Genomic DNA, 24,259 nt, shown 5'->3' on the forward strand with positions numbered 1-24,259 from the left:
CCAATAATCAAGCCCCTTTAATATGTATGTATATATTCACCCTTAGAGGTGTGGCCTCCAACCTCTGGAATACCCTAAAATAATTACAGATGCATCCTGGAATTTCCTAGAATTTGTGCTGGAATGGCTCTGAATCTACTTATTTTCATCCAAAAAAAGCAGTGTGCAACTGGGAGTTCTTGACACTGAGCTAAATAAATCTTGAAAGAATTAGAACAAACATGATCTATATTGTTTTAATAATCATGACTAGAAAGCAACTTGAATACAAATGCTCATAAAGTCATCCATTCTTTCACTCACTCAATTCACACACTAACTCAGCACATATTCACGAAGCACACACTATGTGCCAGACAAAGTGCTACATTATGAATATCCAGTGTTTAACAAGATGGAACTTACCCTAAGGTTTTATTCATGTGATGTTAAATAATTATTTTCCTATCATTTGTAGTGTAGAGAAATGCCATTTATTAAATTTGAGATTAAGTGGAACAACAGAAAAAACGAATCATAATCTAATTGTTGACAGCAATCATTTTTAAGCAATGACTGGTTGAGTCATGGAAACAAAAGCCACTCTGTTCTTAGTATGAAGGGAGTTAGAGAGCCACAACTGTTGGAAGGGCAGGGGGAGAAAAAGTCAGAGAAGCTCTACTGAAGATCTCCAACTCCAGCCCTAAAGCCAGTAATTTTCAGGAGGTCTCTCCTGAAGTCACTAGAGTCACAAGATCTCTGAGAGGCTCTGAAACAGTCAGGGCCAAGTGTTGTGAGCCTTAAAGATTATGCAATTTAGAGGGCTCTTTTTAAGAACAAATAAATAAAATTATAAATAAAATAATAAATTATAAATAAAAATAAATTAAAAACTAAAGCCACTTCCTGAGTCCTAAAAAGGGTCCACGCAAGACAGAAGCCCTGAAATTTTAACTTCATCAGCTTTACTGTGAGTCCACCCACATCAGCTGTCAGTCAGCAACATAAATACAGGAGTTCCTCAGGAAATTTATCTGGAAGCAGCTTTGAACCTTCCTCTGCCCACGCATCTTCCTGTCGCTGACTCCAGAAAACAAGAGGCAGAACCTCTTCTGCCTTCTAAATCTTGAGCAAGTGCTTCTCATTGACAGACTCCAACTTGGAACCATACAGGGAAGGAGGTTCTGGGAAATGTAGTTCCTGCCGTTCAAGAGGCTAAGGTATGATGCTGAGTTGACAAAAATTTATTCAGCATATCACCATAAGGAAAAAAATGCAATTAGTTGACTAAGGGGGTTAAGGAGAGTTTAAACCATTCAAGGGACTAGAGCATAAAGTATGAAAGCATTGATATATTAATACACCTGAAACTAGAAAACAGGAAACGATTCTTATAAACCTCATCGATGCTAAAACCACATCAGTAAATGGTCAGTTGAGAACACAAAAATAGAGGAATAAGAGAGCAAAGGTTTTTCATGATCTCTAGCTATGTTCAAGGGAGTAGGGACTCTGATTATATGGCTCTGTTTGGCATTCAAAGCATAGAGTGACCATTCACATGAGGTGCTAAGAATAGTATGTGGATCAAGACTAGAATGACCCTATGTTCAAGGGTTTGATGGTCCAGACCAGCAAATGAGCTATAATTTGAGACCCAAATATGAGCCACATATGTAATTTAAAAATTACTGACAGTCAAAATAAGTAAATAAAAAAGAACAGATGAAATTAATTTTAATACATTTTACTTAACCAGATACAGTCTAAGTATATATATTATCCTTTCAATATTTAATCAATATAAAATTTTAATAATACTTTACATTCTTTTTTAAATCTTTGGTACTGTCTCCAAACTTTGGTGTGTATTTTAAACTTACAGCACATCTCCATTTGGACTTGCCACACTTAAAGTGCTCCACGTGGCTAGTGTATTGAGTTGCACAAGTTTTCTACACAACTAGAAGTTTAGCCTGAATAATTTTCCAGAAGCCTATTGTGGAAAAGTTCCAGCCCTCCAATCTGGACCACACATTGGTCTATGGAAACCCATCAAGATAATGCTACATGTTGGGTTTGCTTTAGCTTACTTATGACATATAATACACAAAGAATTTACATGAACCACAACTCCATAATTCTGAGTAGTTGTATGATAATGTCACTGATAAATTCCAGGGCATGGAAATAAAGTTAATTTACAATATCTATTCCATGCCACCACTGCCTTTGCAAACATACACTTTCCTTCTTTTAACTTTAATTTATATCGGCATACCAAAGTAAAGATATATTATGAGTGGTCTTCATTTTCATTAAGAGAACTAAGAGCTGGAGAAGTAGGGTTGGGGAGTGACTGTGACTTAACCTTCTTCTATGGGAAACTGGATTTAGGATTTGGAAAATGATGCACCTTTAGAGCTGAGATTATTGAGAGGGCAGAAGCAATTATTGAGAAGTTTAAAAAGCAGGTTTTTAAAACCTTGCTTATTTCAGCATATGTTGATTTTATATAAAAGTTCCAGCTTCTAAAAAACTTTGTTGTGTTTGTTTTGCTTCTTTTGTTTTTTCTAAACTATTTAGATACATTCTTAATGTTTCTCTAAAGACTAGCAAATTGGCTTACTTGTGGTTAAAGAACTTGAAAAGATTGTCTAATAGATAAATAAGAACTGGAAGGAAATCTTAAAAAGTATCCATTTAAACCCCAGTCATTTTACAAATGAGAATCAGGAGATTAACAAACTATCTCAAACTAATTCATCTATTTAGTGGCAAAGCTAGAACCAAAACCTGAGTTTCCTTACACTCAATCCAATGCTCTTTCTGGATTGAACATTACCCTTCTGGTTGGAAAAAAATCCCCATGTTCTGGTATTGTGTCTAGTGGTGTTTGATCTCTCCTCTCTAGTTAAGTACATAATTGAGATCTGGTAAAATGTAAAACATGCAGAGAACTCTGTAGACACCCTGAACTCACCTTGAAAAATAGAGCCAATTGAGCAAGGCTATCTGGCCACCAGAAAATACTCATATCTTTTCTATTAGGCCCCTTGGTGGGGAAACTAAACAGCTGTGTAAAATTGTACTTTTTAGCATTTAGGAACTAACTCTGAAATAATGAATAAAATACACTCTCTTCTTCCTGAGAAAGCTTTCTTCTGTCGCTTTCTGCACATATCACTTTTTTTTTACCTGATTTAATTTACTTTCTCTATTTTCATCTTCTTTATTACTTCCCTTTATATCCTCACTTGTTTAGGAATTAAATTTCATGGGATATCTGAACTAAATTTTTGTCTAGAAGATCTAATGACTTACTTTTTTTGGTAGGTATGATAATTCTGGAAAATAGATTTCAACTAAAAAGAGAAAAAAAGGAAAAACATCCAATACATGTCTTCTTCAGTTTTTGCTCTTCCAAATTCTTTCTTTTATTTTTAATTTGAACTCTTCCTCTTAGTCAGACTTCCATTTGATCACTATTAGCATCCATAACTACTCACTGTAATGATCTATTTAGTACTCATGTTTTGAAGACAAATTTAGTTTTGATAATCCCCCAAGCACAGGAATTTTTGGAGTAGAAATTGAAAATGAGAAAATTTGGGAGGTAAGGAAGAGCTAGCTCTTTAAAAACGGGCAAGAGAAAATTACTAGTCAAGTGCCATTAGAGTTTCGACTTCCCTATGATAAGGTCACAATGTTGAAAAAAAGATACACATACACACACACACACAATTACCATAAACTAGCAATATTTGCTAGTGTAGATCTGAGTGTGTATTTATTTTTATATTATGAACTAAATATAAACAAGGAGAGTAATATCCACCTTGTCCAAGTTTTTAGATCTCTAGAAATCTTACTGAACTGTGAGCAAACTATTTCTAGTCCTCTTCCTTTTATTCTGCCTTTACCTGAATCTCATATACCCATCACTATCAGTCTTGATCTTTTAATAAGTATCGAATGCTGGAGAGCAGAGTTTGGGCAAAAACAAGTATTACAAGATACTTGTGTGGTATTTTACAATTTACAATTACAAATAAGCTTGTTGCAATTTTCAGAAACACACCCACCTATACTGTTTTGCTTTGAGCCATGAAATATCATTTCAAAAACAGTTTTAGTGAAACAAAATGTCTTTTATTTGTGTTCCTGTTTAGGCAACTTACAGTGATTTTCAAGTGATTTTTCAAGTGACCACACACTAGGGATCCCCACAGTAAGAGTTTACGTGAAAAACTTACAATGAAACACTTAAGAGTTGTGAAATTTCAATAGGAAAACTTAAATTCTGGTAGCTAATTTTTAAAAATGAGATTTTAAGAATCAAGTGGAGTGGTTTGTTTGTTTTCTGAGGAGGTTACTTTGTTTTGTTGGTGGTTGGAGATAATGTTTTTTGCATGTGTGTGTGTTTTATGTATATATTATTATATTATTATTATTATTAAACTCAGTTAAGCTAAAAACATGTCTTCAGGATGACAGATGATATAAAGAAACATGTTACAGTAAAGGAAAAGAGGAAGAGCAAATATGAGATGGATTGACTCCACTACAGCAGCCATAGGCATGAGTCCACAGGAGCGGAACAGGGCTGTTGAGGACAGGATATTGTGGGCATGACTCATTCATAGGGCTGCCAGGAATTGGAGCCAACTCAACAGCACATAATCCATACACGTTATAGTAAAGATATACATTTCACTGTTTGGCTGTGGCCACTGCCATTCTCCTTTACCTCAATTTCATGAGTTTTTGTTCAGATTCAAGGTTCATAATCTATAACTATAATGAAATGAAATATTGTCCTAAAGCTAAAGTGTGGAACCTGACATTTAAAGGGAGCTAGAAGGCATATCACGGACTTAGAAAGTAAAAGAATGCCATTTCCTTTGAATTTCACTAATGTATAATTATGCTAGCCAGCCACTTTTGTTATCTCTAACAAGAGTAAACCAAAAGAACACAAGCTAAGTTGTACCAAAAAGGATCTCAGTTTACAGCACCTAATTCTGAGATGGTGAGAAATTGAATTGTGTGGCAAAATGACTTTGATGTGTCCCTATGTGAGAAGGTTCTAAAGACAATCTTTGTAGGCACGTGGTTGGTGATTGGATGGCCTTGACTTACTTTGAAAAGCCCACAGGGATGTGTTTAATTGGTATTTGTATTACCCAGGTTTGACAGGAGCAAGAGTCTGCTCTGGCGGGTGATACACACTTCACTCCACCACTAAATTCTTCTTCATAGTTTAGGAAATAATATTCACTATGGCTACTCAACAGGTATAACCGGGCACACCTTAGCCCTAGTTTCTGATCTCAATGTATTCTGGTCCCTCAAGATTAGTTGGCATTTTTCTGCCCTCTATTATGGCTGAAACTCTTAAGCAAGCTGTACATACCTACAAAAATAGGCCACCATGTTGTTCGAAATAGAAGTCTGTCAAGAAAATGCTGGATTGGGATTACCAATGCCTTTTCCTCTGGAGGGGGACGAAACTCATTATTATGGTCTAGGTGCTAGACAGAAGCCTCGTTTTATCACTTCTACTCCTTACACCAGCTATGCAAGATTGGTGTTGTTATCCTAATGAGGATACCAGAACTCAGAGTGGTTATGTGAGTTTCCTAACATCATAGAGCTAATAGATCAAAGAACAATGATTCCAACTCAGGTCTCTCTTTCAAGGTTCAAGCCAGGACCATTTATTCAACTCTACACTAATGCTTCCTCTGGCTGTTATCCATATAGATTATGTGAGGCTACCAGCTCTGGAAAGTAATCTAACATTCATTCAGAGAGGCAAGTTTACTTGAAAATTGTAGACGAAGTCATATCATTGTATGGTTACCTTCCTCCTCCCACATCCTTCCATTTCTATCAAACTCAAAGGCTTAGACACATAGATGCAAAGTGAAAGGGGGAAAAGATATATGTAGAGTATAATAAGTGACTAGGCTATGGCTGTTTTCCTGTCTTTTTATACACTGAATATATGTGTGTGTGTGTGTGTGTGTGTGTGTGTATATATATATATATATATATATATATATATATATATATATTCATCAACAAATATATATATACACATATATATTCATCAACAAATATATGTATATATGTATATACATATATACACACATAAATATATGCATATATATATATATATATACACATATATATACAAATATATGTATATACATATATATACACACATATATTTGTTTCTGTCTTACATGCCGGGATTAAATTCCCTTTCTGCTATAGTACCCCAACACCATTTACATTTTCAATTTGATGTAAGTAAATTAAGTTGCATGTTATTTGTGTTGCAATAGAAGAATCAGAGAAAATTCTGACTGAGTTTGTTTCTGTGGGTTTCTTTTTTCTTATTCCAAAATGAAAGCCAATATTTTGGCAGTTGGTAGTCTACAGGACTGAAGGCAGAAGTTGACTCAAGAAGATCTCTCTTTATGTTGTGAAAATCCAAACCGCTAAAGATCATATGCTAGGGTATGTTGAGTGGAAGAGGAGAAGAGCTAGTGTCTTTATGAGGAGATATGCAAACACAGAAGCCAAGGCAAGAAGATTCTCATACCTGGGAAAGGGACAATAATAGCATGTGGTGGGTAAATAGGACTATGGCCGGCTCCCTCTAGTGCCCTCTGGAGGGACTTTGTGGTGTGGGGGATGTCTGCATGGTGGGCACATTTGGGTAGCATCACCTTCCTCGATGTTCTCAATTCTAGTAAAGACTCCCGTGAAGGCTGTGGCATAAAGCCACAGAACCACCAGATTGATTGTTCTAGCAAGCTTGGACAATGCCCATTTCAGCAGCAAGTGTAAATACAGTGCAGACTAAAGTTTGCTCTATGGAGTAGGGGTCTTATGTGGGGTGGACATGGGTGGGGAGGGGAGGCAGAGTTCCATTAATGCCTGAATTTCTTATAACTTTGGTGGGATGGGTCCTCCAAATAAGACTACTTTTGAGTTAAAGGAAATAGTGTAAGCTGAATATTTTTGTGCTTTAGATCCATTCCCCACCTTTTTTCTTCTCTGCTCTGTGCTCCAGGGGCTAACCTTGCTGGACAGCTTCTACAGACTTCTTTGCCCTCCTGATTCTTGTTGTGTCCAGCCATTAGGAGGCACGGGTAGGAGATCAGAGGAAGAGAACAGAATGATTCGAGATTTCCGAGGATCCCTTCCTATAGGTTGACTGGGTCCTTTTCCTGAAAGCAGCAGATCCTGTCAGGTGGGCCTCCTTTGTAGTCACTCTCTGGCTGGGTTCTAGTAACCATTCCTTCTTCTTGCTCTCTCAAATCTAAAATCTTTAGAAGCTTCTCCATTCTTGTTAGCTTGCGATAGGGACAGGGGAGCGGCACTATTCCTGGTTGACTTCCCTTAATCCTATCTATACCTTTTAAGTAATTTCTTTGTTGAATCCTCCTCAGTTAATTACCTTTTATTGTGCCATCTTTTTCCTGCCAGGACCCTTATACATTATATGGCTTTCTTTTTTCTTTTTGTTTTCCCTCACATCTGAGCTTGTGGACTCATAACCCTATATGTACATTTTTTTTTTTTTTTTTTAGATTACCAAAACCCTTGTGTGATCCATACCAAGAGCTATAGAGCTATGAGTAGATTACAACTCTTAGCACTGAACCCAAATCATTTTGAGATGTTAGCACTTTGAAACTCCCACATCCTGGGAAATGCCTCAGTCCCAGGCCAATCGGATGATTGGCTAACCTAGTTATGACTCTGGTGTAGTTGGGTTGCACTCTCAGAAGTCCCTAGTGATTTGTGTCTAGTGGAGTATGATGAGACAGGGTTCAAAAATTACTACATAATTCTATATATATAAGATTGTCTAGAAGGAGATGAAGGAAATTAGGATAAAAGCAACCTGCTCAACAATTGTTTCAAATTTTTTAAAATTATTTATTTACTTTTTTCAGTTACAGTTGATATTCAATATTATTTTATATTAGTTTCAGGTATACAGTATAGTGGTTAGACATTTATATAATTCATGAATTGGTAATTACAAAATAGTCACGGGGATGTAAATAAAGTATAGCATAGGGAATATAGTTGATAATGTTGCAACAATTATGTATAGTGCCAGGTAGATCTAGAAAAATATTTTTTAGTGTGGTATGCTTTTAAGACCCTCATTTCAGAATGAATTATTTAAAATTAAGCCACTTCTTGAAGATGGAGGAGCAGTGTTTTCAGAATCCTGGGTGAAAATTAATCTCCAAACCTGGACATGACATCTGAGGCATCGTTCAACATGTTGAAATAGACGATAGAGCTAGGAAAAGGCCATTTAGCTTGTGATGGAAATGACTACCAGACACAGAGAGGGTTTTAAGAAGATACAGTTTCCACCCCAAGAGAAAAGACAGTTCTGTATTGGGTGAGGCACGGGTAGGTGAGGGATGGCAAGGAGCTGAGAAAAAGAACATGATCTATGGAATGCCTGAGGAAGTCAACCTGAAGGGGCCACTAGTGCTCTCAAGTAAAACTTTTCAATGGCTGTGATTGAGGTACTTGAGAGCTGGTTCCAGAGGCTTAGATCAGAAAATATGGTAGGTAAAACTCCTAAGTGTTGCCAGAAAGTTAGGGAAAGCTGACTATACAGTAGTCTCCCCTTACCTGCAGTTTTGCTTACCACATCTTTAGTAACTCAAAGTCAACTGCGGTCCAAAAACATGAAGTGGAAATTTCCAGAAACAAACAATTCATAAGTTTTAAATTGTGTGACATTCTAAATAGCATAATGAAATGTTGCACTGTCCTGCTCTGTCCTGCCTGGGATGTCAATCATCCCTTAGTCCAGCATATTCACATTGTATATACTACCTGCCCATTAGTCACTTAGTAGCCGCCTCAGTTGTCAGAGAAAGAGAGATCACATTCACATAACTTTTATTACAGTATATTGTTATAATTGTTCTATTGTATTAGTAGTTATTGTCATTAATCTCTTACTGTGCCTAATTTATAAACTTTATCATAGGTATGTATGCATAGTAAAACAATCTATACAGTATTCAGTACGATAAGTGGTTTGAGGCATCCACGGGGTCTTGGAACATATCCCATCAGATAAGGGGGAACTACCATATTCATAGTAAGGTTAGAGACTTTGTTATAAAGAACCTGCCCTTAGATCCTGGGGAAGAGTGCAGCTGACCCACTTAGCACAGGTGTGGGCAGGAGCAAAGATAAGCATCTTTCCCTGCAAAAAGCTTAACTCAACTGAATTCAATCCCTTTCCAAACTTCTCCCAAGTAGTGAAGCTGGTAAAAAGGGGAGATGAAGACGCTGTTTCCTTCAACAGCAGGGAGGTGGAGTTCAGAAAGATGGGTCTTTTTCAGTCATGTGGCTCAAGCCCTGCAAGAGAATAGATCAATGTCCCTGCTTTGCTTCCATGTCTTCTCTACAAAAGTCTTTCTCTTAGCTCCTGTCAGTGGAATACTCCTAGTCACTTCTGGTTTGGCTCTGCATGATTTAAATAGACTTTTGTTCTAACAAACTCAAATATTTTAATATGCCTCAGTTTATCGTTAGTACCCCACACTGCTGCTCTATTATCTAAAATTTCAAGTTATCTGAGGCTAATATAGCCTGAACCAGCTCTGTCAATGGGTAGATTTGGGGCTGTTCTGGAAGAAAGACATTTTTCCAAGAGGACACAGTTCCTGAAAGGGACAGGTAGGAAATATCCCCCTATGCTCAGCTTACCTATTCAGCTCTTTGGGAAAATATTGCTTTGATACTGTAATTTATAATAACAAACATGTATTTGGTTTTCCTCCCTATTCCTGGCACAGAGCTCTTAATATCCTTGCAATTTCCTAAGTGATGAGAGTAATAAAGGTGTATTTTGCTATTCATAACAAGCCCTTTTAACCACAGGGGAGTTTATGTTAATGAGGTAACTTTTGGAAAGCCCTTGAGGTAAGGGGACTACTTTCCAGGGGAAACAATCAAGTGATAAGAGGGTTGGAACTCTCAGCTCCATCCCCTGATTTACAGGAAAGTGACAATGGCTAGAGATTGAGTTCCCTCAGCAATGGCTAATGACTTAATCAATCACACCTATGTAATGAAGTCTCCATAAAAACCCCAAAGAATGGGGTTTGGAGAGCTTCTGGTTTGGTGGACAAACATAACTATACCATAGAGTCAAATACGTTTTTCTGTCCTTACATATTACATTTACTTTTAAAACGTATAAATCTATCAATTGCTATGATAAAACCGCAGAGGAGTTGGAGTAGTTCTTAGTAATACACCAAGAAGGCCTCAAAGCAGACAATATGACATCTTTATAATTGGTTATGATAATCATCATCACTTGGCGGGTGGGGAAGGGAGCAAAATGAGGGTGATGAAGGGAAGAGCATAATGTGAATATCTTACTACATCTAAGCACCCAAATTAAAATATACAACACATTTTATATATATATATATATATATATATATATACACATATATATGTGTGTATATATATACATATATATGAAATATGGGCTCTTATATATTTGACATATTGTGTCACTTATCCATTTAATATATGTCAGATTTGTAACCTGTGCAGCATCTAACATATGGTGGAGATTTAATAAAATTCCAAGATAGTTAAGAAAATAATATTTTATTAATTCCTGTTGGTCAATTATAATACTCATGATCAAATGGCAAAAGAGATCCTAGTTGTAAGAAAGACTCCGCTATTAATTGTCAGCTTTTCAGAAAATAATCAACTTAATTGTAGCCTTGTTTTCCTGTTTGTTATGGAACTTGGGAAACAATATACCTACAGAAAAGGGCTCCTGGTTGCTAAGTGGGTTCAAAGTTAAAAGCAGAGCCTAACAGCCATTTCTAAACAGGGGCCTCTCGTGCAAACCGCACTTCAGGGAGAAGCCTGCACAGAACTGCCTGCCTGCATTGTGTTCCTGCCATCTGAGCCAGCCCTTACAAAAGGAGTTCCTGGAATAGTAGTTCAACCAATAGGACCGAGGCTTTCCCCATCCAATTGGAGCTACACAGCTATAGGCCTCAGCATCTTTATCGACCAATCAGAGAGGCTCCATTCTGACAAATGAGGACAGGGCTCTTTGGACCAATCAAACTACAAGGAATTGGAGTCCTCATTTGCATGAGGACAGACCAATCAGGGACTAGGGGCAGGGATTTCTGTATATATAAGCCAGCTCCCCTCTGGCTTGAAGAGCACATTTTGCCTTTCTACCAAATGTGGAAAACTGTGTTTCCCCAGCTGGAACTAGAGCTAGACCTGACTGGGGCTGGAGCTGGAGCCAAAAGATGGAAAATGTCTCGCAGACCAGTGCAGGGCAGAGTGGACCAGAGTGGACCAGACTGGAGCAGAGCAAAGCTGTCTAGAGGGAGAGGGGTCTGGCCCCAGGGCCATCTGGCCCCAGGGTCACCTCATAGCCATGCTGTGCTGCTTCATAATTAAGCTGTAGCATTATTGAGCTGTTCTACAGTTGTGCTATTCTCACAGCCATGCTGTATCACACTTGAGCTGTTTGCACTGAATGAAGTTTCTTCCTTCACCACACCCCAAACTGGGGATTCCTATTGGCTGGAATAGGCACCAGCAATCATTAGTTGACACTATAAAGAGCCATAACAATGCTGACCCATTTCTCAGTATTGCTCTGAGGAGTAGCTTGTAAAACAGTGTAAAAGACTTCAATAACTTAGGAGTTTCTCATAAAACTGAGTTAATAATGACAGGGTATCTCTGCCCCATACAGCACCATATAGACTTTGATTAAAAAAGATGTAGTGAGGGGGAACTGTGAAGACCCACCTGCCTGCCAGAGGCAGTAAAGACCTTCATGTGATATCGTAGGTGAATGCTGTGACAGTAAAGACATAAGTTACTGTTATTATTTGGGAACATAATTGCTTGAGCTGTGCACAGTGTACCTAAGCAGAATCAAATGAATAATGAAACAAAATTTCAAAACAGTTACCAAAAGGTAGGCACTCAGATAGCCCAAGAAGTTTGCTTTCCATGCTTAAAATTCCCAGAGCTTGACTCAGCACACCCTTTCCTTGCTCCTTTACTCTTGCTCTCTCCCAGCCCCTGGTCAACCTTCAGCAATGCTAGCATCTCTTTACTTTTACCTGACATACAGACAGAGGCTGCCTGTCACCAGTGAGAACTAATTTGAGTTATTCATCCTAAAAGCTTCTTCTACGACATCTGCCCCACTGGACTGACATTCTACCACATAGAAATTTTTACATTTCAGTTAGGGTATTTTTGGCAAACAGATTTCATATTTGTGCAAACTTCAGTTGTTCAATAATGGCTGCCTGGACTGCCGTGTTGAGAAGGACTCTGAAGTAAGAGCTTGTCCGAGCTCAGCAGACAGGAGAACCTTGATGGATTAGTGATGTCTAGCATGGTGGGATAAAGGCACTAGTGGGAGCATTCCTGGATCAGATCTGGCATTGTAAGTAAATGTATTGCCTCTTCTGGAAATCTTTTTATTTATGTGCTGTCATGTCTCCATGCATTTTTACAGACTGTTTCATCTATCTGGAATACCTTTTCCCCTTCTTCACATCTGAGAGCTTTTACTATTCCTTCCAGACTGTATTCAAACTTTACTTTCTCTATGAACCCTTCCCTAGCTTCCCCAAGCATTTTCTGAGATCACTAGATTGTGAACCTCTGGAAATCTGGTTCGTGGTCCCCTTCACCATACCACCTCTACAGCGCCAGCAGAGTGTCTGACTAAATCAGGCATGAAAAGAATGATGAGCCAGTAAATGTTAACTCTCAAGAAAAATCACATTATATGGGAGACGAGAGAAAACAAGTAGTATTTAATATAGAAAGTTGAGTATGAAAACAACAAGATACAGTACCTTAAAGCATTGTGGGGATTTGGAGGCTAAGAAAAATTGGGGAATAAGGCAAATAACCATGTAGAAAATGACATTTGAGCGACACCTTGACAAATAGATAATATTTGACTGGGAGAGGTGACAGGTCTATCTACCTCGTCATAAAGAGAGAGGAGGATAAAATGCCCTCCAAAGGCATTTTTATCATTTGTATCATTAACAATACAATATAGACTAAATTATGCTATAAAGCAGACTCTTTTGTATTGACTAGCCAGAGATGGTGAGCAATTATGGTGTAGAAGTTCAGGATCAGCTTTCCCCCCCCTGGGAACGGGGTCTAACAGCAGAAAGACGAAAGGATTATTGGAGCAATGTAGATAAAAATGGAGACTAGATGATGAAAAATAAATTTCCCCACATCTTATTTTTGTCTGATTAGGTCTGCCAACAAGGTCTTTATAGATTAAGATATAAAAGTAGTGAACATTACTTAGAGGAAAGTAAAAGGCAAGGCATGGAAATTGACTAAATGAGGAAGCAATTCTGCAATGAAAACTTCTGGTTTATAACTGTAGCCAAGGAACATGAGATGGGAAAGATAAAGGTGATATGAAAATTCATCTTTGTAGAAAGGCAAGCATTTGGCCTCAAACTGTTTGGGTTTGCCTCAAGAGTTTGACTGAATTTTTGCCCAAGTGATCTTGGGATTCTGTTTTCTTGTTTGCAAAATGGGAATGATGATGGTTATAATGATGATGACAATTCATGGGGCTCTTGTGAGGATTAAACAAACCAATGCACCTAGCTAAGTGCCTTGCACATGATAGGACTCTAATATATAGTGGCTAATACATTTGAATGCCTACTGTGTGCTAGACATTTTAATATGTTATCTGTATCATATAAATATATCTATATCATATATGTGTGTGTGTGTGTGTTCTCAACATTACTTTTAATAGGAATTATGAAAACCAACATACAAGATTCCATACTTAGTAAATGGCACACCTAGGCTTTATAAACTCTGGATGGTCTGATCACAAAATCTATAATGATTCCATTATACTATGATCCTGCATAAATATGTGACAACCTGAATACATATTTCCTTGCCTTCCTTTTTGCCTAGTATTAACCTTGACTCCAGCTTCTGAGCTTTCATTCATCTTTGAGGGAATGTGGGATGTCATTTGTAAATGTGTGCGCCTGTGTGTGTGTGTGTGTGTGTGTGTGTGTGTGTGTGTGTATTTAACTCTCCTAACCACCAGTATCCCCATCTCCAATTTGGATAAACCTGAAAAGGACCCTGAAAAGTAGGCCTGTAAAGGATTTTGCTGTTTGTTTACTTATAGTTTTTGGTGCATTTATTTGTATTTAGTGTAATTCTGTATGAACCCAGAAAAATACTGGTTAGAAATGGTTCTCCTGTCCTGAGCTTAGAGCAGTTCTCAGAGTTCTCAGAGCTCTTTGATATCAGTCTTGGCAATGATTTCTTGGATTTGACACCAAAAGCAAAAGGAAAAACAAATCAAACTAAAAAGCTGCTTTACAGCAATGGAAACTATCTATAAAATGAAAAGGCAACCTACAGAATGAAAATGAAAGAAATCGGAGAGTAGAAAAGTAGTTATCAGGGGCTGGAGAAAATAGGGAGAGGTTGGTAAAAGGGTACAAACTTTCAGTTGTAAGATGAATAATCCTGAGCATGTAAAAATGTATAACATAGTGACTGTCATGCAGGGTGTCAGGCGAGGTCTCTGATCCCGCTCACCACATAAGAACGCAGGACATGGTGAAGCCAAAAAGGAATACTCACAAAGCCATAGATAGGGGAGTCATACCACTATAGTCTCGCTGGTGGCTGGGTTGGAGACACAGGAAGCAGGAGCCACACTATCCGCAACCTGCTGTCCACTTCTCTCCACCACTTACTAACTGCAATCCCCCATGCTAACTGCAATCCGTGCTTGCTAGCTTAGCCACCATCTTCTTGCTAGCCCCCATTTGCTGCTAGCATATCCACAGAGTTATATTAGTGGCCAGTGGCTCACTGGTTACAGCTGACGGCTAACCAGCCACAGCTGATCACCATCCAATCACAGTTGATGGCCATTTACTACCAGAGCCAGCACCTTTTCACATGAGGCCAAGAGCCTGGAAACTGCACTCCTGGCTCTGTCCCCACAGTGACTATAGTGATAACACTGCATTGTGTAATTGACATTTGCTAGGAGAGTAGAACTTAAATGTTCTCACATTAACAAATAAATGAATGAATGAATAAATAAATAAATGTGAGATGATGGATATGTTAACTGACTAGATGGGAGGATTCTTTCACAATATATATCTATATCAAAGTATCACTGTGTACACTTTAAATATCTTACAAAATTATTTGTCAATTATACCTCAGTAAAGCTTAAGAATAAAAGACAATTAGCAAGCTCCAAGGGTCTGGATGTTTGCACCCATTTAAAATCACACTCTGCATTGTGCAGACCTTCTGCACAGACAGGCGTGAATTTGGTGAGAAAACCATACCACAAACTGACAAAAGAGCAATAAGGTGATCACCAATTGAGATACTAAAATACAGACTTCCATTAATTTCCAGGTCCCACACAAGCTCTCCAGCCTCTCTGTTAGCTCTAGCATGAGTGTATCACCAAGGAAAAAACTTCCTTTGCTTTTCATAATCACCTGAGTCCCCCAGAACACACTGAGCAGCATGGATGTTGACACAGCACACTGCTGAACTTCTTAAATTGAGCTGAATGTGAACATGGAAACAAAAGAATGAAAGAGAGGGAGAGGGATGGAGAGAAAGAAGGAAGGGAGAGAGGGAGGGAGGAAGTGAGGGAGGGAGGGAGGCAGGAAGGAAGGAAGGAAGGAGAGGGGAAGGAAGAAGGGAGGGAGAGAAAGGATAGGGATGAGAGAGAGAGAGAGAGAGAGAAAGGGAGGAAGGGAGGAAGGGAGAAAGAGAAGAGAAGAGAAGAGAAGAGAAGAGAAGAGAAGAGAAGAGAAGAGAAGAGAAGAGAAGAGAAGAGAAGAGAAGAGAAGAGAAGAGAAGAGAAGAGAAGAGAAGAAAAGAAAAAAAATTTAGAGCAGGAGTTCTCAAAGTGCCATCCAGGGCTAGCACATCTGTGCCAACTGTGAACTTGTTACAAATACAAATTACAGATATCAGATCCCAGCCATATCTACAGAATCAGAAACTTAAGGGGGTGAGAGGCAGTGGGACAGGTGGCAATTTGTGTTTCAACAAGACTTCCAGGCAATTCTGAAGTGCGCAGCAGTGCAAAAATCACTAGTGTGGGGTATAAGCAGCAAGTAATTTAACTTTTGATAGTAGCTTACGTTTGTAACATATTGGTAACTTTTACATTTCTCTTTTTCTAAATAGAATAAATTTTGGTTGTAAACAACTTAAGAATGTTGCTTAAAAAAATTCACTAACCTGGTTCTAATCAGGATATTATATATCCTTACTAGATCTTCTTTGTTATTTAAGGGCCATCTTCCAGAGAAGTGTCCTCTGCAAATGACAACCTGTTTCAGTGACTTCAATTTTAATCAAGCGTCTTTCTGTATGTTAAATTTAAATTAATCTTTTGTGATTTTTTTAGTGTATTTCTACTTGAACTGTCATTAAGTCTCATTTTTAATTTTACAATTCATTTTAAAATAGGCACGCAGAAGTATAGATATTGTAAGTATAAATTCAGAATTTTATAATTTTGGCTTAACTTTATTCTGAAAAATTATCAAAATTTTTGTCTCAAATTATGGTTTGATAGTTATCACCATTGGCACAAGGGGAAATGTAGACATGCCAATTGGTTTAGAATTTCATTCTGATGTCCTTTCTAATTTCTTGTATAATTTCCCAGAAATATATTTAGCCAATCATAACATACATTTTCTGGGGTGTCTGCCCGGCTCAGAATATCGTTCTTCAATAATCATCACTCTTATTTGAGCTTAGTTACTCTACATAGCCAGACTATGTTGGATTCTTTCTCTCAGAGGTTGGGAATCTGGATTCAAAAATGTGAGCCAGTCTCTACTAGTTACTGGAGCTGAGAATGTGTGAATTCAGGAATTGTGGGGTCTAGAAAAGAAAATAAAGCCAGTTATGAGAAGAGGCAATAGCCTGAACATGCCAAGAAAATCCTGGTCTAGAAAACGTGGAGAGAATAAGTATGAGCAATTGCTGTAATTCCTCACGTTTTTCTGACTCTGGACGGGATTTTCTGTATCACCTAAAAGAACTTCTTGCCTTTGGTTTCCTTAAAATGAACCTTCATTCCATTGGGAAGCCATCCCCCTTTTTTTTTTCTTTAACCAAGTTTGAATGAAATCTGTTATTTGTAACTCAAAGTACCTTGATAAATATGACAACCAATGAAGAAATATCCTGCTTCATTTAAGTGGTAGGAAAGACATGTGAGTGACCCTGAAGTAAATCTGAAATTGCTATAGTGATCAAACCATTACTTAATAGTGTAAAGTGATTTACACTAAAGTTATTTATACTGCACTGGGAAAGTTATTTATAATGCCCTGTGCTAAAAATGAATCCAATTTTTTAAGCATCCCTTCAGTTATAAAGAAAGTAGCAAACATCTCATTTCTATATCAATAAAGAAGATGGTTAGGAAGAAGGGGCGCTTTGTGTTAACCAAATGGGTTTTCTTTAGAGCTCTCAGCAAGTGTGGGAAAGGACGATGGACTTTGATCAGAGACACTAAGTTTTGAAATCTGGCTTCATCACTTACCACCTCTGTTACCTAAAATAGTATTTTTCTTTCTTCATAGTTTCTTCTGCAAAATGAGGATGAGGATGGTAAAGTCTCCTTTGCAACACTGTGAGCATTACAAAGGGTCTAAATCACAGTTGGTTCTCCAGTGGGAGCCGTCACCACTTCCTGCTGTTCTCCCAGCTTCTCCGGGCTTGGTGACATCATAAAAGCAGGGAAAGGGAAATCTGTAAACATTAGTCATTAAAGAAGTCTGATTCTTAGACTACTCAGATTTTTACTTTTAGTTTACTGTTATGGCCACCCTGTGGATTTCTTCGGTAATGAAACAGTCTGAGACGGTAAAATGGTACTTCCTGTTACTTTAGTACATGTCAATTATCATTGGGAGAACCCTCTTCTCAGTGCTGGTCTGTAAAGTTAAATGTAGGGCTGACAGCATGAATGAGACTGATGATTAATCTGCTCTCCTCCATAGATCTTCCTTGTCCCCAGTTTTCAAATATAAACACTGAATCCCAAATAATTTGAATTTCAAGGCTGGCCAGTAGTCAATCCAAGAAGAGAATTTAGGGCTCCTGACTTCCAATTGAACACACTTCCCACTTACACAATTGGATAATAGGCGCTTGTATTTACATTAGCTGATGGCTATTTTTTCATTATTTACTTATTTTATAGGCAGTACTCAACTGATCAATTAATTTACCTTATAGCACTGCATTTACGTGTGAGCCTGCTCTCTTCTAGTCTGTTTCCTGGAGGCTGCCAATTTTCTTCATTTAGAAGCATATTCTTGTTATTATTTTTTGTGGAAGTATTGGATGATAGTTTAAGAGCCTGTCCCTAGTCGCTGAAGGTTTCTTGCGAATTTCCACCTTTGTGTATTTCTTCCCACTACCTGAACTATCCCTTCACTTCTCTGATGTTTGCAACATCCTATTTTTCTAGGCAAGTTCAAGTTCCACCTACTTCTCCTGAGCCTCTCAGACCACAATGCTCATGCTACCTCTGTGGGGCTCATATCACTGACTTACATAAGTTATTTTAACATGTATATCATTGTTTGTTTAGATAGAAAATGATTTCTTTGAAAGCAAAGACTATGTTTTAAGAGTATCACTAAGAGCACTTGAGTTCCTAATATATACATACATGATTAATATGTATTGTGAGTATCCCTGGTTTCACTTCCCCTTCCTGTCACATTTCCATTATTCCAAGCAAGCAGAAAACAACAACAAACAAACAAAACTACAATCCATGTAAGTAGTAACAGATTATTGCTTTTTGTTTCTACTGGTTTTCACTTGTGGCAACCTGTTTCCTCATTTGTGTGGTGTGTGTGTGTGTGTGTGTGTGAGTGTGAGTGTGTGTGTGTGTGATTTTCCCCCCTAACTTTCAGTTCAAGCAACTTATCTATGGGTATTCTTTGGGAATCTGTGTTCCAGTTGCTTTCCTCTACTGAAGTTGTCTGTTTTACTTCTTAGAGGCAATTGATGGTATCACCTTAAAACAAATTCTCAGGTTGAGATTTTGAGCACTAAATATTGCAAACACGTTTGATGGTTAGTTTGTGGTTATGAATTCTTAGTGAAGATTATTTTCCCTCTCTCCCCTCATTTCCAAGGTTGAAAACTATAATAAATTTGTTTTTCCCTTTTCTGAGAAAAGTTTTTTGTTTGTTCATTTATTTTTTTAATTTGTTTGTAATTCACCATGATAATGAGAGTACAGCCTTCTCGTATTCCAGGTGTGTATATGTATGTGTATGGGTGGTGGTGGGGTGGTGGTGGGGGGGTCCATTAGCAGCCTCCATCTTCACTAATGATTTTTCATTAGTGAACCTGAGTACTCCATTTTCTGTCTGTCATTTTCCCTCATGGACTGTAAAATAGAGGCTCAAAATTATCCTGGATGGGCAGATTCCTTTAAGTCAGGCCCCAATTTCAGACTTTGACTTCACTCCCTGGATTTGCTTTTATTAATACTTTGTTTTGTTAAATCTCAAAGCATTTCCTTTGATTTTTGCTAGTTCAGCCATGCACCGAAGTTTTTATTTTTAAATTATATCTAGAGTTCTCAGTTATTTGAATTTGGACAGTTGTCCTTAATGTGCTTAATGATCACTTACTTAATCTCTTAGATACAATTTAGAATCAATTTGTAAATTTCACAGAAAAACTCTGTTATGATTTTGGCTTGGGATTTCATTGAAGAATTCAGAAAGACTTAATATCTTTACAACATTTATTTTTCTCATTCTTAAACATGGCTTATCATCCCATTTATTTTCATCTTCAGTATGTCCTTTAGTAAAATTTATATTTTTCTTTTAAAGCTTTTATATTGAAGATTTATAAACTACTTTTTAAAATTGGTCATTGTCGTATAAATAGCTAAGACACATAGTACTTACTATGTGCTAGGCATTATTTTAAATTCTTTAGTGATTTTTTAACTGATGAACTTGTTTATTAACTTGAATAGTCTGTCACTTGACTTGTCTTGAAAATTCTAAGCTCTTGAAATCTAATTTTCTTTACAATAGTTTGAGGGTAGTACTATAATAACATACAGATGAGAAAATAGGAGATGAGGCCATTAAACAATTTTCAAAAGTGACACAATTAGCTTCTTACCTGTAGTTATTGACATTTTCCTCACTTTCTTTTCAATAATTGTGTCTTTTATTTGTTTATTTGTTTTTTCTTATTGCTGTTTTATTTGATGCCCCTCTTTAATGAAATTGTATTTCCCACGTATGCTTTGTTAGTCTTGATTGCAGGCTTATATTTGCATTTGAGAACTTTTTTTTCCCTGACTGCGGACAATTTTTAAATTTACTCTTGCTTGACTCCAATGTTAGAGTGGAGACAGTTGGAATCTACTAATACAGAATCTTACAGTCATTCCCATGAGGATTTTTCCATTCCTTTTGGGTGTTACCAGCCACCTGGAACACTGTATTTTCTCTGTGACCTAGTTATTCATGCTAACTTCTCTAATCTGGAAGCAGATGTTGAAGTGTTTACTGCTTGACTGCGTGTGTGTGTGTGTGTGTGTGTGTGTGTGTGTGTGTGTGAGAGAGAGAGAGAGAGAGAGAGAGAGAGAGAGAGAGAGAGAGAGAGAATGTTTATGTTTGCGTAGGAGGTGTAGAAGCAGAGCCAACCTGCCTAACTGCTTTACATTCCATCTCTAAGCAGTCACCCTAATGATTGTCATTGACTTCCCATTTCTCTTTATTTTCATTAATTATGAGTCAGAAGAGTCTTTAAACCAATCTTGCTCATATAAGCCATTTTATCTGGTGTCTATCTTTGAGCCAAATGCCCTTCCTCAATTTAATCCTGTTAGATTTCTATCTTTTAGACATATATAAACACTTCCAGTTTTCTAATGATATTCTTTCTTTTTTCTAGTGTGATTCAGGACTTATTCCTTATTTTTCAATTCATTTCCAAGGACTCGTTGTGAGGTGAGGTTTATTGCATTTGCCCATTCTCTTACTAGTTCCCACTTAATACTCACTTATTAATTGTTTTCCTTATTTCTAGCTATTTCTTACTGGCTTAATTGCTAGTAAAACATATATTAACAATACCATTAATGAAAGAATGTTTATATTCAGCAATCTGTGATTAGTACATAGATCAGAAAAACACTGAATTGAATAAAAATAAATAATTGTCATAGGCCTATATAAATTGATATTATCTTGCATTTCCCAAAACATTCATATCACCAGATTTTCTCCACAATCTGAAATAATTATTATAATTTCAAGTTAAGAAAAACACGTCCAAAGATTAACTGAGATTCACACTCTTAGTATGCAACAGAGACAGACTCAATGCCATGGCAAGCATAGCTGTAAAAAGCGCAAAATTTACAGCCAGGCACTCTGGGTTCAAATTTCACCTTAGTTATCAACTGGTTGTGCCATCTTTGAAAATTATTTAATTTCCCCATCTCTTAGTATCTCATCTGCACAATGTTAATTATAGTAATGCCCTCAAAATATTGCAGTAAAGATTAGATTTAAAGAGCTTAGAACTGTTCTAATCACATAATATGCACATAATAAATAGTAATTATTTTATTATTATTATTATTATCACTATAATTTGAACTCACATCCAGCATCTTTTACTACATTCTATCATTGTATGTGAAGTAAATTTAAAGGTCCTTTTGAATTTAAGGATAAGGTCAGAAAAATAAATAGTACTCTCTGAAAGTACGATATACACAAACACACACATCCACACATATATCAAAATATTGCCTAACTGTTTTCAGTGGTAGCTCAACCTAGTGCTTTCTAGGTTCTAGAAAATACAAAATATGTCAGGAAAATAGTGCTCGACAGGAAAGATACTCTCATCTCCCACTGAGCTTACCTACCAGAAGAGGAGACAGATGACCCTAAAACAAAGTCATTACAATTGTACTCAGGGGTTTAAAGCAAGAAATCACTTGGCAATGTACTGCTCAAAAGACTTACAAGTACTCAAGTTCAATTACAATGACTGGGCTTTTATCTCCCTGAAGGCATGTCTGGAAAATAATTGCTTCTTAAACTGTTATAAAACTTTATGGCAGACTATCCATGGCTTCTATTAAAATAATTGAGAACAGAACTTTATCATTTTTATCTTGTACTATTCAAGCGAGGGAAACAAAGGATAGGTAGACTCATTCAGGTCTTTGAAGACAGGTAGCTATTGTGAAGAGAGGGGCGGGGTTCTCTGGTTGCTGTTGTTGCAAGGTTCTGGGGGGAGATGACTAAAACAGAGCGAATATGTATCAATGGTTCACGGATTGTAAGCAGTATGTTAGGAAATGACTATGGTCTGGATGTTTGTGTCGCCCCACCCAAATTCATCTGTTGAAATCCTAATGCCAAAGATGATAGAAATAGGAGGTGGGACAGTGGGGAGGTGCTTAGGTCACCAGAATGGAGCATACAAGAAATGGAATTAGTGTTCTTTTGTGTGTGTGTGTGTGTGATTATTTTTTTAAATTAGTTTCAGGTGTACAAAACAACATAATGATTAGACATTAACACCCCTCACAAAGTGATAACCCCCAAGTTTACCACCCCTCTGACATCACAGATAGCCATTACACTACCACTGACTAAGTGGAATTAGTGTTCTTATAAAAGAGAGCCCACAGAGTTCCCTCGACTCTTCCAGGTGAGGACACAACGAGAGGTTGGCAATCGACAGCCCTGAGGAGGGCCCTCGCCCAAGCATGCTGGCACCCTGGTCTTAAACTTCTAGCCTCCAGAACTGTAAGAAATACATCTCTGTTGTCTGTAAGTTACCCAGTCTGTGGTATTTTGCTAAAGCAGCCCGAATAGCGCTAAAACACATCAAAAGTAAAAACTTCCTATGTATTGATTAGAAATTGCTAAATACAAATTTTTTTCCTTACCTGTATCATTAACCTATGTTTTACTTGCAGTTGAGCCAATAAGAAATAGCCTCCAGTTTCTCCACTATATCCTGACTGCCCTAGGCACATTTCTAGGTATTTGGGGCATGTGAGTGAGCAAAACAGATATAGATCTCTGACCTCAAGGTACTTAACATAAGTCAACAGAAAAGACCACAGTTCTCCACCTACCCTGTCTTTGTGGAAAGAGATGAAAAAGGAGCATGAGCCTGCTTCTGATAACAGAACTAAGGGCAAACTGAAGATAACCCAGCTCCAATGAAGGGAAAGGACATCTGAGATGTTCCTCTTGCTTGTTTCAGTGTATTTTGTGGACCTGACCTATCTTCACAGCTTACCCCTTTACAAGTATTTATACTTGTGGGTTCAAGTATATTTGCAGACAGGTATATTGTTCAAGCAGTCACTAACTAACCATCCCAAGCATCACAGGCCATCTGTCCTGGCAGGCTATGCAGGGCATGTGAACAGGATGGCTGATTTTTCCAGAGGAATGTTATGGAGTAATGGGAGTTGAAGCTAGTATAATGGATCAGGAAGGGAAAGATTGTTAAGGGAGTATTTTTAGAGGACAGTGTGAGATTTACTGACTGTAGATGTCATTAAAACAGTCATGCAGGATCCTGCCATTCAGATTTTTGCCTCAGGTTTCCTGACTAAAAAGCTTATATGGAAAAAGAAGTGGACAAAAGAAAAAAGCGTATTGCAGTGGAGATGCATTTAACACAAAGTTAAGAATCAAAGTCAGAACACGGTGAAAAATCTTGTGCTGACAGAATTACCCATGATAATCCTGTAATTGCCCCACGTTAAAGTACTTACCACAGGTTTTTGATTTTCCCAACTATATATCAGGTTCTATACCCTTTGTTAGTCAATGTTTTTAGTGCCCTTAGTTAGTGCTTCAAACTTTCTCTCAAGAATATTGACAAATCCATCATAACTCACAAGTCTGGCGACATGAACCATGCATTTCTTTTCCTCTTTCTTTTTCTTTCTATGTCAAAAATCCTTTGACTCAAATGCATATTATTTCCTTAGGTTTGCTAATATACGTTGACTCCTTTCAGCTTGATGTACTTCGTATAAGTGATGATCAATATATGTATATACAATATTACAATAAGT

The 24,259-nt window shown here is 37.4% G+C and overlaps 1 protein-coding gene across 16 annotated transcripts in view; it reads left to right on the forward strand.

Moving 5' to 3' along the window:
- LOC109454273 (uncharacterized) overlaps positions 1 to 24,259 on the forward strand; it is a 121,482-nt gene that overhangs the window by 67,963 nt on the left and 29,260 nt on the right. Inside the window, exon 4 of one of the 16 annotated variants that reach the window (XM_088798009.1) lies at positions 21,091 to 21,146. The exons of 14 other annotated variants lie outside the window; for them this stretch is intronic. The gene's annotated coding sequence lies outside the window, so the exon portion shown is untranslated. Of the gene's footprint in view, positions 1 to 21,090; positions 21,147 to 22,869; positions 22,992 to 24,259 lie in introns of those variants that run through there. One more of the 16 variants, XM_088798000.1, reaches the window with a different exon arrangement.

Source organism: Rhinolophus sinicus, chromosome 1 (assembly GCF_057876585.1).
Source record: "Rhinolophus sinicus isolate RSI-liver-muscle chromosome 1, RSI-T2T, whole genome shotgun sequence".
NCBI lineage: Eukaryota > Metazoa > Chordata > Mammalia > Chiroptera > Rhinolophidae > Rhinolophus > Rhinolophus sinicus.